The sequence below is a fragment of the Lonchura striata genome, chromosome 2 (genome assembly GCF_050655825.1).
Source record: "Lonchura striata isolate lonStrDom1 chromosome 2, ASM5065582v1, whole genome shotgun sequence".
In the NCBI taxonomy this organism is placed as follows: domain Eukaryota; kingdom Metazoa; phylum Chordata; class Aves; order Passeriformes; family Estrildidae; genus Lonchura; species Lonchura striata.
Genome location: NC_140704.1, coordinates 28,970,331 through 28,985,236, shown reverse-complemented (window position 1 = coordinate 28,985,236; position 14,906 = coordinate 28,970,331). Strand labels below are relative to the sequence as shown.

General features: G+C 36.4%; 1 protein-coding gene and 1 long non-coding RNA gene across 2 annotated transcripts in view; one reads left to right on the top strand and one right to left on the bottom strand.

Moving 5' to 3' along the window:
- Positions 1–14,906, top strand: part of AGMO (alkylglycerol monooxygenase) — a 190,537-nt gene that overhangs the window by 158,182 nt on the left and 17,449 nt on the right. The gene's annotated exons all lie outside the window — the stretch shown is intronic.
- The window catches only part of LOC146768163 (uncharacterized), a 44,849-nt gene continuing 30,177 nt past the window's right edge, over positions 235–14,906 (bottom strand). Inside the window, exon 4 of the long non-coding RNA XR_014953233.1 lies at positions 235–13,691. This is a non-coding gene — a long non-coding RNA (uncharacterized LOC146768163). The remainder of the gene's footprint in view (positions 13,692–14,906) is intronic.

Below are 14,906 nucleotides of genomic sequence, written 5' to 3'. Positions count from 1 at the left end.
AAGCTATCATATTGCTTCCTCCTTTTAATTTTCTTTTTAAAGGTAATTTTGTCTGTCTGTCATGTTAGAATGTGGAGGTTTTTCCTTTCTTTTCATAGGTTATATAGGAATGGTATTTTCATTATACTTGTGGAAGGGAACTTTGAGAAACAATTTAATTGTCTTCATTGACAGATGAATTATATTTTTTTAAGGAAAAAAAGAATGGACTGGATAACATCTTAAACTTATTTAAATATAATTCATTTTATACTGTTTTCAAGAAGAAAACGTCGTCTTGAGTAAAACAGAATAGACTGAAAACATCTTAAACTTATTTAAATATGATATTCTTTACTGTGTCTTATGGAAAGAGTTTCTCTTTTAAATTCTGAGCCAAATTCCACCATGCTGCAGTCATACAGTTTATATTATTTTTAATATTCGTATTTTGAATGCAAACTATACCATTCTACAATGCATTTTGCATTTAAAAATAAGATGTGCTACCTACCTCATAATTACTCAAGGGCAATTAATAGCATTTAAAATTTAACAGTTACTCTTCATCTGGTCAGACTTGTTAAAACATACAGCTTTTAATTCATATGCAACAATCAAAGTTGATTTAAATATTTTCTTTCCATTACATGTTTGTTCATTATTTTCTTGACATTTATTTTCAGTATGTTCTTATGCTTAATTTTTCTGAATTTGTTTCCTGGACAATTTTCACTTAAGTGTGTTTGAAACAAATCAGTGTAGCTTGTATCCATTGTAGCATGCATATATGGTAGGTTTTGGATGGTGGAGTAATCTTTATAAGCAGTACTACTTTCTAAATACCTGTTTTCACTTAGAAGATCACTTAAGGTACTATCTTTCCAGAAGATGCTTTTATCATATGCCTAAGGGTATTCAAAATCATTCATGTGCAAACTATAACTAGTTATGATTTCAGAGTTGAATAGGAATAAGATACCTGCTTGACTACCTTTCTGCAACTACATCCAATTTCTTCATCATACCAAAATTCTTCCTTTTTCCCTCTGCCATTGACTACACTTGATACTGCAGAAAAATTTGTCCCTAAAGCTCTGAGGTAGCCAGCTGGGGAGATGGCCTAAGCCACAAGCATTTCAGCACCAAAGTACAGACCAGATACAGCTCTGCTGGTCAGGCTGCACACAGAATCTCAGATGTGTTATTTCTTCATTTAATCTGCTGGGATACACTAATTTGGCAAAGTTCAGAACACAGTTACCTAAGTACTGCATCACGGATCATCCTAAGTGAATTGATTTACAGGTCTTCTAATCTGGTCAGCATAAACTCTTCCCATTTCTTAGGTGTATCAGTGAAGTGAGCCTAGCTACTACTGGTGTCACTGGTTTAACCCATGAAACTTAGCAAAAGGGTAGCAGCTGCCATGCTCTTCTCAAATCTGTCTGGGACTTGAAAGGATGATTCAAGTTCACCATGCTTTTCTGGTGTTTGATTTTGCCCAAGCTTTTAAAATTAGGGCCTCCACTGGTAAGGAGAGGGCCAAGGAACCTTCTGGGGATGCTTGCATTCTAGAACTTTCGGTTGACGCTCGCAATTTTGTACCAACATTTTCAACATTCTATGAAGAAATTGAACTCGTTTGTGAGGGCTAAACTGAGTGACCAAGCCTCAAAACTGTACTCCTTGTCTCTCTGATTCAGTGGTCATACTGACCATACAGAAGGTGCAAGACTCCTCCAGTTTTTGCTTTAAAATGAATAACATTTTCAGGCACTCAGATCCAAATAAGAGGTGAAAATATTGAAGGGTAGGAGAGAATTTCCTTCACTCCTACATCTTTGAGAGACAGGCCTAAACCTCCTATTAAGTATCTTAGGTGGATCACTCCTCATTTTCCTGTATTTACGAACTGGGATTTTTGGTAATTTTAAACTGTGTGTTCTTTATGGAGCATCTCAGGCAGAGTATCTGAAGGTGTCTTTGTCTTCAGGTGTTTGCCTGCAAAGGTTAGACCTTGACTACCTGAAAAGTCAAAATAATCTTTACAAGCTTTTTCCTTGTTGGTTTATGCCCAGACCTTATAATTTTTTAAGTTCTTTCAGCCATCAGAGAAGTGTTTAGTCCCATGACTTTATGTATTTTTAAAGTTCAGTTTTTATCACTGAAGCATCATATTCTTGGCATATGCTTCCAACTTCTAACTTGATTAACAAAATTCCGCAAGCTAGCCTTAGTTCAAACCTAGATCTCTGACATAAGTCTTCTTCAAGAATGCTATTCCACACCTATCTGCCAACTCTTTATTTCTGACCTTCCTGTTGAAGCCTTTATCCACCCTCAAGAAAGCTTACAAGTCCCTTGATGTTCATTATCTCCCACATTCCAGGCTTAGTTCCCTCCTGTAACTACCCTAGTCCCCCACCCAGCAATGTTATGAACTCCTAGGCTTCAGGACACATTTTCTTTCCATGTATCATTAACTTGAATTCTGGGTTCATAGTTTACTCTTATAATTCAATGTTATTCTATGATAATTTTTGTTGTCATTATTTTCTTCAGAGTAAGAATTGTGATAATTATTAAGCCTGGTAAGGAAAAAAAATAATTCATCTATTCTGGGTTTTGCTTACGATAATATGTGCTGAATGAGTCCTGGAAGAAAATATCCATGTAGAGAGAAAAGGAAGACGATGAAATTAAGTTACCTATTTTATAATTAGGCTTTCATTATGGAATTGATGGAACAGATTACTGAACTTTAGCCTGATTTTTTCAGAGGACTTACAAATGTTTTGTGTGTCACCAAAAAAGCAAACATAAGTGAACATTTCTTTGAACCATAGGCTAATGATAAACTACTCAAGGCTATTTTCTAAACCTCCACACTGTTCATGAAGATCTTCCCTTAGAGAAGGGAATATGACCAGCATGTCTTGAACTATGGTGTTTTTTAACTGACTGCATATGTAACTGAGAGCTGTGCATAGCAGAATGACATTGCTGTGGCCCTGGACATTTCAGGAATTGCTTTTCAGGGCTGGGTGGGAAGTCCAAGGGTTAATAGTAAGTTATGGTTCTTTCTGAAATTCTTAAGTGGTGAAAAACACCTATATTCAGTCTGAGCACTTTGTTAGGGACAAGAAAAAAATCACCCTAAGTAGTTCTTTGTCGTAAAAATAAAAATATTCACAAAAATTGATTTTCATCTCAAGAAGTAGAAATGAGGGGATATGCCCTGGGAATATCCTGATAATCAGTTTAGGCAGGAGTTGAATGTTTTAGATTAGGTAACTCTTCCTGCTGAAATCTCTTGCACCAGAATGTCTGTTAGGCAGATGAAGAAAAATTGCTGGAACTCATTTTACTAGAAGAATTACTTTATATTTTTTAACTTTAATTGGTTACCTCAGTACCCAATAACAAGATATTGAGAATATTGTTCAGAAGCTGCAGCTTCCTGTGTTACCTCATTGAGCTGTCTCATTAAGGAGAGGGCAGAAGTACAGATACCACTGAGCTCGGGATTTCACCCATTGGAACATACTATTTTTCACAAGAGAGAAATGGAATTTTCTCTAGTTTTCTGGTCCTTCTGGTTACTCTCCTACACTAAATCTGTCATCTGCTTACAGTTTTGTGAGTGCTTATGTGCATCTAGCTGAATCTTAAAGAACTGCAGATGTATGTGCATTTTCGAGAAAGGCATGCCTATCATTCCTCTTTGAGTTAAATGGTCTTTCAAATATCCTTCAAATACATTTTTTTTTCATGGAAAGACTTTCTGCTACATGAGAGTATTTCTTCATCAAGCTAGGTCATGGTTATAGTATTGATAATTATTAGTTAAATAATCCTAGAAATTTTAAGAAAAGTTCTATATATGTGGTGTGTTGGATACCCCTCTATGTGAAAGAAAATAGATTACCTTGATATCCTTCTTGTTTCATTCACATTCAGTTCCCTAAATGCATGCTGCTGTGGTCTACACACAATTCTATGGGCTTGACTTTCTAGTGGAAAGCATTCTCAGATAAATTCATAATTCTGATTTCATTTTTTATGTTTGTATCATTCTGCTTTCTTTTTTGTTTTCAGAACTTCTGATGTGGTTGATTCTTAAGAACAGCACCATCAAAAAGATGCATGGGGGAGGACAAAATTAAATGAGGGAATGAAGCAGTCATTAGAAAAAACTAAAACCTAAGTATGTCACCTGCTTAGGGTTAACCCCATTTTAACATGTTATAGAGACTTAGGTGAAACTTGATAATAGCATTATTTTTTCCTATTTAGAGTTGAATGCAGTCTCTAATCCTTTTATGGTTTTAGCTTTGGCAGCAAAAATGCCATACCAATATCTGTAGGTATCAATCTCTGAATTTAGAACTTACTGAAACATTAGGTTTGTATTATTTTACTCAGATTCATAAAGTACAAGTGAGATGAAATTGAAAGAGTATAACCATTAAGCCCTTCAGGTTTAAGGAAGCTGAGAACTTGGCAACAAATATTCTTGTGGTTTAGTATAGCTTCTTCAGTATTCAGCCAGTATCTGGTATTGCACATACATTGTCTTTGTGTATTGTCTTTGTCCTCTACACATTTTCAAAGTCTCTCAAATCTAATTATAAGTAAGAAAAAAAAAAAAAAAAGAAATCAAACAAAACAAGGAAGATGTACTATTTCTGAGATCTTGTTTTCTTCTCAACAAAAATCTCTTTGCTCAGTTCAGCCACCTTCTTTCTATGGAATTTTATAGTATTTGCAGTTCTAAGCATCAGCAGCAAAGGAGTGAGCATGTGTGCCATATCCAAGGATATTCTCACATGCACTGGTAGCTGATTGCTTTCTTTTTTGGTGTTTCCACCACTGGTGATATGATCACTCTGCTCTCTATTTCCACGACTTTCAATCTCAAGATAAAGTGCACAGAAGTTTAGTCACTTAGTGCACAGAAGGAAACATTCACTGAAGAGAATTCCTCTGTGCATTGTAGCACTCCACATAAATCACTTCTGGTGTGGATGATGCATATTTTGATGCTATACCAGTGCTAAAATTTGATAATGAACACTCAAATTGAGCTTTGTATTATTTTTTAAATTTTTCTACTACATTTTATTAAGAAGAAAAATATATCCAAAATTAGTAAAAATTAATATCACATGGAGGAAAAGTGATTCAAATTACTTTTTGTCTCCAGTAGTGAATGACCTGTTAGAGAAAACATGAAATACTTTCCTATGAAACTAAAAAATTAAGGATTTCCATGAATTCTGCTATTTACAGCAGTCTATATAATGTGGAAAATACTATTGCACTTCAACTTAATTTCTATCATTCCTGTGTGAGTTAAATGGTCTAATATGTATCAGGGAATTGTAGAAATGTTTAGGTTGGAAAGGGATCTAGAGATCCTCTAATTCCAGCACCCCTGCCACAGGCAGGGATACCTTCCACTAGACACTCTAACTCCCCTCAGAAACCCCTTTCATTTCTTCTGTACAGAGAATTTCTGCATTTTAGTGCGTTCAAGCCTACTCTCCTGTATTAGTCTGTAGAGCATCTGTACATGCTTGTTCTGCATCACAGTTATTCAGAATCAACAAGATTGTCCCTAGTCACTGAATTACAGTGCTATCAAGTCAAACAGCATTGACAGAACACCTAAACCCCAACCCTTGCCAACAGTTTGGAGCAGCATGCAACCATCATAGACTTCAAATTTCCCTCTAGCTTGACTCAATTTCCCAGGTGAAAATTAGAAGTAATCAGCTGATTTGTATTCCCTTCCACCAATTGCTATGGGCAACCAACTGTGCAAATCAGTGAATTGCTACATAAATTCTGTCATTGTCAGTCCTCCTTGTTCGAAAGCATGACCACAAAAACTGAAGTAATGGAACAGCAAAAGCCTACTGAATTAATATTTGAGGGACCTGGAGTAAAGAAATGACTGGCCAATATTTGCTAACTTCATCTTTCCTTAGCAGGACCTCAAGCAGCTAGCCTGTGTCACTCACCACATGAGTTCCAGGGCATATTGTCCATTTCTTTATTCCATTATATTTTTTAAACATGAAAAAATTTACTTGAAGCAGATCCTAATCTCTTATCAATAGAAGAAATAATTGGCTTTGATTTCAGCTTCAGAATAAGTATAATGTTATGATTTTCCTGTCAGCAAACACATTTTTAAAGGGGGAAATACTCTAAAACTAGGCGAGAGAGAAGATGAAATCAAGCGGAAATGCATTCCTCCCAGGAGATAGGCTGTTTTTTTTTTTTCTGTTCTTTTTTTTCCTAAGCAGTCATTAAAATCTGTTTCTGAAATCTTAACTTTATCAACTGCAGATAGGAGGGAAATATGTGTGGAGAAATTCCTGTTTGAATTAGTTCCATTTTCCCATAACTCCAGTTGGGATGCATGATAAAATTATCAATGAAATGTCCTAATTTGATCCTTAACCAAAGGGATGTTGTCCTATGAATCATCTGTGTTTGTGGGAGGCAACACTGAAGCTAACAGAGCAGGAATGGGACCCAGATGTTTTCTGAGAGCTGGTTGCACTGCAGGCTGTGTGTATTACCTAACGGAGGCGACCATATGGAAGAAAAGGTTGGAAACATCCCATTACAAGTCATATATCATTGAGCTGACAGCAAGGATTTCAGCTTATTTTTATTTAAATCATGAAAGCAGCTGCTCAGCTGTCCAGCTGCATTAAATTTAACCCTTTTTATGTCAAATGAATTTTGCTTTATGAAATGGCAGCCAAACATTTTGGTGCTGTTGGAGAAATACCCAGGTTAGAGGGTGTTGTGATGACCCTTGTCCTCTCCAGCAGAACAGCACTAATGATGGCAGAGTCTGCCACTGGGTGACAGTGTCGCCACTTCGTACACCTGGACTTCATGAAATACCAGCAAGCCTTTTTGCCTGCAAGGATTGCAAAGGAAAGGCATAGGCACTCTATAAAGGGAGTACCTGGAGATTTTTTTTCCCTATTGTTGCACATCTTTAGAATGAGTAATTGATTTTTTTTTTTCATACTTGTTCTCTTCCTTTTTTTGATTTTTCTTTTCTATTGATTTTTTTCTTCCCTTAATTTCCCTCCTTTTTTCATTTTTGTTTATATAGGTGTTCATCAAATTCCATCTCCTGTAGCCTCTCTTAACTCTCTGCTTTTCCTTTTCCTGGCTCTACTCTTTTTCTTTTCTGCTTACCTCCTATTGTTTTCTTTTTGTCACTAGTACATAAGTTGCTCTGAGGGACTGTCCCTTAACTGCTTCTCTGTCCCATGATGTACACTGCACATTCCTTACTGTGTTTTTTTTAAAAGAATTTCCTTTTTCCATAGATTTGGCATTTGTTTAAAAGAAACACTTAATTTACAGAAAGGCTATTCCCATCAGTAGGAAACAATCTTTGGCTTCCAGATCAGTCCTTCATGACATGTTTCAAGCAGCTTATTGATTTGTTATTTTTTAGCACACTTTTGCTAAAGAAAGAGACCTTAACTGAAGTCTAACAGTTACAGCTAAGTAACAGCCATACCATAAGTACAGACTTTAATTTCCTGTGTAGAAATCTGTAGAAGAAATAAATAAAAGCAGTATCCAGCATAATACTAAGCCAGATTAGTAGCTTTGGCATGCTAAAGTAAGGTCTTACTGTTTTGGAGACTATATGCATTATTGTGTTCTGTGTCAACCCTGCCCACCTCCATATCGGAGTCCTCTCTTTTTCTGTCAGAGCATGGAGGTTTTCTTATTTTTCATCCTTCATGTTTTATATTCTAATCATAGGCCTTTAAGTCTACAGAATATTCTATAAGGATTTTATTCGCATCCATCAATGTGCGGTTTTAGAATAATGAAATGGTATGCTTACATTAGCATTTCTATTTGATACAAATATTTACATCCAGATTAATTCTTTCTTTCTTAAACACAGTGGAAACACAAGGAGCTTAGCAGCAATTGCTTCCAACCTGTGCTTTCACTCAGCTACTGCAAGAGATCTCCATTCCAGGTGCTAAGATGCAACTCAGTAATAGCACCCATCCCTAATTAGCTCTAGAAAAGATCAGGAACTGAGGTCTTCCACTCTGAATAAAAGCAGAAGAAGATGTTGTACCTGGTCACAGCAAGGTTCTTCATGCCCAGGTGCTGTGAAGGGCAGCCAAAACACTGCCCTCTTGCAGAAGGAACTTCTATAATAACACTCTGTCAGTAAGTCTCCATGTGATTTCTCTAGTTCCTGAAAGTTTAGCTTTATTTTTATTGAAATTACTTTTTTTCCCCCCTCTCTCTTTTTCTGTTTCCACTACCATTTCTATCTCCTTAGGCTATTCTTGTGAGACACACAGCTGTACCTAGGGTATTATTTTCATACCCATAACAGATGGTGTTTTCTGCCAAAACCTACTGTTCTGACTTTTCATGATTTTCCTCCTTGTTTTATCTGGTTTGCACTTATCCATTGTGTGCAGGGTAAGGTTTGAATATTGCTATTTCATTACAATTCCTTGCATTGGAAGTAATAATCCAACCATTAGCTGTAGTTATCTTCTGGACTCATGCTGATCCCACTTCTGCAGAAGCAGCCTTTCTTTCCTGGTGCAGAGGTGTCATCTCTGTGCATCAGGTAGCATCTGCTCCTTTCATGAATACACCATGACTTAGATTTTTTGGGAAAACTCTGATCTGCTCTGACTAACATGTATCTGCTTGACCAGCTAGACTTGCAACCAAAATTATCCTGGAAAATTATGTTTCTTCAGGGAACATATGGAAAAGGTTTACATTTTTTTTCAGAAAAGTTTTGCTTCTTGCAAATATGTCATTTCGGAGAAAACAGTTCTTTTTCTTGCTATCACATACTCTCACTTTCTACAGAGTTACTGTGTTTCCATTATTTTAAAACCAGTTTTCTATCTCTGGTTGTTTTAAAGGACTTGTCTTTATAGTCATTCAACATAGCATAATCTTATTTTGCTTCCCAAATATGATGTCTTGTGGGTACCATTTACTATATTTAATCAGTAGGATTTTTTTGGTTTGTCTTTTTTTTTTTAATTGTCCAAGTTCTTGACTGACTTTATTCCTAATTATTTGCCACAATTTTAGGTAGTGAAGATAAACTGGAGAATTTAAACTCTTAATTTTGCTTTTGACTTTCAGGGATCTGTAGTCTAATTTCCTCAGCTTCTCATATGCAGTTTCTAACTGAGTCAGTGTCAGACCTTCATGATCAAGACAACTGATTAAATCATTAGTACTAATGTACAAGGCAGTGTGGAGGGAAGGCGAAGTTAGGGAAGTCTGTCTCCTATTTGCATTCATTACCAAACACCTGGTTAGGCTTCTAGACATTTTCCAGGCTGTTTTGGCACTTTCCAGGGCTTGTGGGGGGCAGCGGAACCACGGTGGGTCTCCCCCTGCAGCACTAGAGGCTGCTTTCAGTGCTGGAGTCTCATCACCGAATCTCAGCCGAGGAATTGAACCTGACTTTGCCGAGCGCCCTCCAGGTGGCAATGCAGACAAGCGAACAGGTCACAGGGACAGCTTGGAAATGCTGAACTGAGAGGATCTAAAGTTTACGTTACCAAAGTGGTCATTTTATTTGTGTTTAATGTAAATTATCCATCGTTTGGACAGGACTGATAAGGTCACTTAAATAACAACTGGGCACAAAACAAAAGGGATACATTTGGTCTGTATAATTCCATTAACATTGTTAGTTACTAAGATTAGAAGATTCAGATATAAATGTTAAAAAAAATTAACACACAACATTTTAAAGACACTAAAATTAGTCACTTTGATTTTTACTATTGGTTCTTCATTCTCTAGAGTCATGAATATTGGTAGCCATGTATTCCTTGTGGAACTCATACAAAATATTACTTTTTATGATTTAATGTTATTTATACCAATTTTACAAAGTTAAAAATATGTTTTTAGTTATAACAGATGAAGATAGAACTTCTAGGTGATTTAAAAATATTATCTATCAAGAAATAAAAGACACCTAATTTGTTTAAAACTTGAGATTTTCAGACAACAAAATTCAGTGTGTATATATATTGCAAATTATTTGTCAAAAAGATCTAACTTGTGGTGTTTCTTGTCTAGCTGGCGATGTTTCATGTTCATGATCTTTAACTTGTGGGAAAGCCAAATCCAAAGTCTTAGTAAGGAAACAAAAACTCAACCCTAAGTTACATGAAAGCTTTGAATAAGATTTTTCTCTATACTTGTTACAAGAGATGTTGCAACAGCAAACAAAAATGAAAACACTCTCCTGGTGCCAACCTACAGGGATGGATTACTTAAATTACTGTTATTTTTTGTGTTTATGTGCATAATGTCTTCATTTCTATTCCTTTGCATACCAACCTGGTAGATTGGTTGGTCAGAGAAAAGAACTTTAAACGGCTTGATCATGTCAATGAGACTTTAATTGCCAGGCGCACCAATTTGAAGCTAATGTAAACTTTTGTCAGAAAGAAAGCATCTTCAGGAGTTTTATGAATGTTATGATTTCTTAAAGAATATTTTTTCAACCTGATTCGCTATCTATTTGAACTGCACTACTGAGTTGTTGCATGAAAGGAACAAATACCTGAGTGGCCAGTTTGAATTGGCCCCTCAGATGGTTAATATTGATAAACCTCCACTTTTCTGATTTGGAGATGCATTGTTTTTGTTTTGTTTTGTTTTCCTGCCAAATTACAAAATTTAGGATTTATAGCTGAAGTTTATTACATGCATTTAATTTCTCTTGGCATATTTGACTTGTTTATGTCAATTCATTTGTATTTCACTTTCATTTGTAGTTTTGTGCCACGCTGTTATTCTATCTATGTAGAAAACCTTTAAAGGAAATGTTATTGACATATATGTTTTGTTTTCTCTTTTTTTCTGCATTCATTAAAATGAGTGCTACTTTAGCTAAACATTCCGTAAACATACACAAGAAATCTTTTGAGACAGATTACCAGGCCACACAATTATTTACAGAAACCACACAAATGCTCCAAGGGGTAATTAATTTATGCAGATAAAAAAAGACAAAATTCAACTATAATGCTGTGTAATTTAGAATATATTCCTTCCAGAAAATTCCAAGGCACACTCTAGGCTGCATTAGTCACTTCAGAAATTCTGATACAGAAAATATAGTTCTATTTAGCAGTACGTTATTAGATTATAGCAAGAACATAAAGAGAAAAGATGGTTTATATACCCATGGATTTTAGGAACTGTAATCCCATTGTATATGCACTTCTTTGAGTGTCACCATGGCTTCCCTGATCTTTCTGTTGTATATAAGTGTAGATTTTGTAATTTTATTACAGACTAAAGTTTAGCACAGTATTTGAGGAAATATTTTCGCTTCTGTTGTGTTCTGTAGGACTTTCAAAATATTTGTGTGTTTTCTTATCACTGTAGGAACCAAACTTGTTTCCAAAAGTTCTACCTGTCATTTTTCTGATAGCCTTATCTCATTAAACTTCTGTACATTTGTGTTTCTTATTGTGGAATTGATATAGATAATGGATTTTTAGAGTGTGTGTGTATATAATGTTCTCATCACTACCATAGCTGAGATTGAAAACAGTCCAAATTCCAAACTCATCCATCATGTTCCCTTAGCATACAAGGGACTTGTAATACTTATATTTGTCCTTTAATGCCCTAGGTAAAGAAAATTACATCCTACTTGTAAGCTCCTATTTTGCAATTAATTCTCTATCTGTCCAGGATTTTATTTTGGTTTGGCTTTTGGTCTTTCAACACAACCTGAGTTTTTAGTCACAGTTTTCTGCTAGGCTGAAAATGGCATACCAATATAAAGTATGCATACCAATATAAAGTAAAGGTATAATTTTTTCGTTATGTAAAGATAACATATCACATATAAAGCAGCTTAATTATGTAAGCATATAAATCCTTAATAGTGTCTGCATTGGCTAAAATTCTTTCTGACCTTCTTGCCCCATAATTCATTTGGGTGTGTTATCACTATCCACATTTTCATAGACTTGGTCCAATGTGAGCTGTCCAAGATGGGAACTGGGTATTTGAGGGGTAAGAGTGTCATACAGGATACATACGTGCATGTAGTTCCTACAACAGGTGGACTGCCAGGCTAGGCTGAGTGACAAGATGAAGTGATTGAAGAGGGAAGAACTAAAACAAGCAGGGGGTTATTGTTTATTTTAAGACTGTTGCTGGTGAAATTTTTGGTTCAAGAGCAAGATGTCAAGTGTAACAATGGAAAGAAAAAAATAAAAAGAGAAAACTATGATGGGAGTCATAACCATCAGTGTTTGAGGAGCATTTTCCTTAGGAGAGCAGCAAAAATGAAGTTATGAGAGTTCAGCTGCTGTTCTGGGGAAGAGGTGAGTGGACTTTATATGTTTGTCATGTGTCCCAAGAGACAAGTGCACTTTATATGTTTATTTGTCATGTGTCCCTTATCTTTTTAACTTCTCTAAGCTTAACAGAGGTTTTATACCAACATGCAGATGTTGCTGACCTGTTAGCTTTTTGTTATCTCTTTAACATTAAGATGTTGCTGGCTCAATACAAGTAAATAAGCTTCCTTGTGCTGCTCGTCATCTGTGAGGCAAGAGTTGATTCTTTCTGAATGGTGAGTCTTCCACCATATGTTGGCCCTGGCAATGGCACATTGCAGTCTTCTCTTTCCTCTGTATGGCAACCAAGATTCCTTGAATTCAGAACTTTATTTGAGTGAGCACTGGTAGAATGGTTTGCCTGCTTGCTATTTCTTGAGAAATAGGAATTTAGTCTCAGTCCATAAGATCACAGAATTGGGTTAGAAAAAATGTTCAGGGTCATGTAGGCCAAGTGTTAATGCAGCACTGCTAAATCCAACACTAAATCCCATCTGTAAGCATCACAGACACATATCTTTTAAATACTTCATGGGTGGTGACTCCACTGCTTTCCAGGGCAGGCTGTTCCAGTGCTTGACAACCCTTTTGGGGAAAACATTTTTCCTAATATCCAATCTAACCTACTCTGCCACAACTTGAGGCTATTTCCTCTTGTCTTACTGCTTGTTTCCTGGGAGAAGAGACTGATCCCATGCCTTACTACATCCTTCTTTCAGCTGTAAAGAGCGATAAGGTTCCCCCTGAGCCTCTTCTTCCTCCAGACCAAAACGCTGACCCTCAGCTGCTTCTCTTAGGACTTGGGCTCCAGACCCTTCACCAGCTCGCTTGGCCTTCTCTGAACTTACTCCTGCACCTCAATGTCTTTCATGTAGAGAGGAGCCCAAAACTGGACACAGAATTCAAGGTATGGCCTCACCAGTGCTGTGTACAGAAGGACAATCACTGCCCTGGTCCTAATGGCCACACTGTTGCTGATAAATACCAGGATGCCATTGGCCGTCTTGGCTACCTGGACGTGCTGACAGTTCGTATCCAGCCATCTGTTGAGCAGCACTCCCAGGACCTTTTCCACTGGGCAGCTTTACAGGCATTCTGCCCTCAGCTGTAGCTCTCCCTGGAGTTGTTGTGACTCAGGTGTAGTCTCTGGCAGTTTGCTTTTTTGAAGATTCACCTCATACAGCTGGTCTCATCCCATCAATCAAGCATGTCCAGATCCTTCTGCAGACTTTTCCTGCCTTCAAACAGATCAAACACTGCCTGTGATCTTGGTGTCATCTGCAAAGAGACAGCGGGTACACTTGGTCTCCTCACCCAGATATAGATAAAAATATGTAACGAAATTGACCCTAAGACTGAGACCTGAGGAACACCACTCATGACTGTCTACCAGCTGGGTGTAATTCCACCATTTTTTTTTTGTGACCATTCAGACAGGTGTTTTTACCAAGGAAAGAGTGTGTCTATCAAAGCCATGAGCAGCCAGCTTTTCCAAGAGAATTCAATATTCAATTTATGTCAAAGAACATGTCAAAAAGTCTGTAAATATACATCTGATTATATCAGCTGCAGAATTAGCATTGTTGGGTACTGTTAAACCTGCATGTGATTTTGCCTAGTTGCCAGTATATAAAAAGGATTGTATTAGACTTGGTAGACCAGATGAGCTCAGCTGGACTCAAGAGAGGAGAGGCTGTTCTTGGAGGGTTCTCAGGTACTGCCTTCCCAAAAGTTGTCATCAGATTTTTAGAGGGTAGATGTCTGCAATACAATAGGATGCCTTCATATAAGGTTAGATGTGTGTTTAACAAAGATAAAATAGAGTTAATAATATGATGCTGGCACATCAAGGATTTGTAAAAAGACATGATCTGCAGGAAAAGCAATACATACAAATACCATACAGAAATAGCCAATTAATTTTGATTAATAAATCTATTGCATAAGTTTCTTGTGTAGCAGAAGGGATGAAATGCATTGAATGGAATTATTTTTGTAAATCTAAACATACCTTACATAAACATAGCAAAGCTTTTTATGGAGATCAATCATTTTCAACTGCTTTTTTTTTTTTTTTTAATGCAAAAACACCCAAGAAAGCATACTCAAGAAAGCATACCCAGAGTTAGGTCTTCTAGATTGCTGAGTTCTTCCTCTCCTCATCTCAGTAATAGGTTTCAGTTGTAGCAATCCCACATGAGTCTCCATGCAATTTGACAGAATAATGATAGATATACATCTTTACCATTATTTCCTAATTCCAGATTATATGTGTCATGCTACAAATTTTATTTCATTTTTAATGAACCACACATTCTTTACAATTCCCTGGTTAAGATTTTACACCATCAGAATGGAACTCTTATTTGATTTGGTTTTTAAATTATGTTCCAGCATAGTACTTCATAAAGATAATACAGAGTTATGGAGATAAAATCATTAATATAGGTCTAATTGATTTTGCATATGTCTTTTTACTCTAAAATTGGTCAG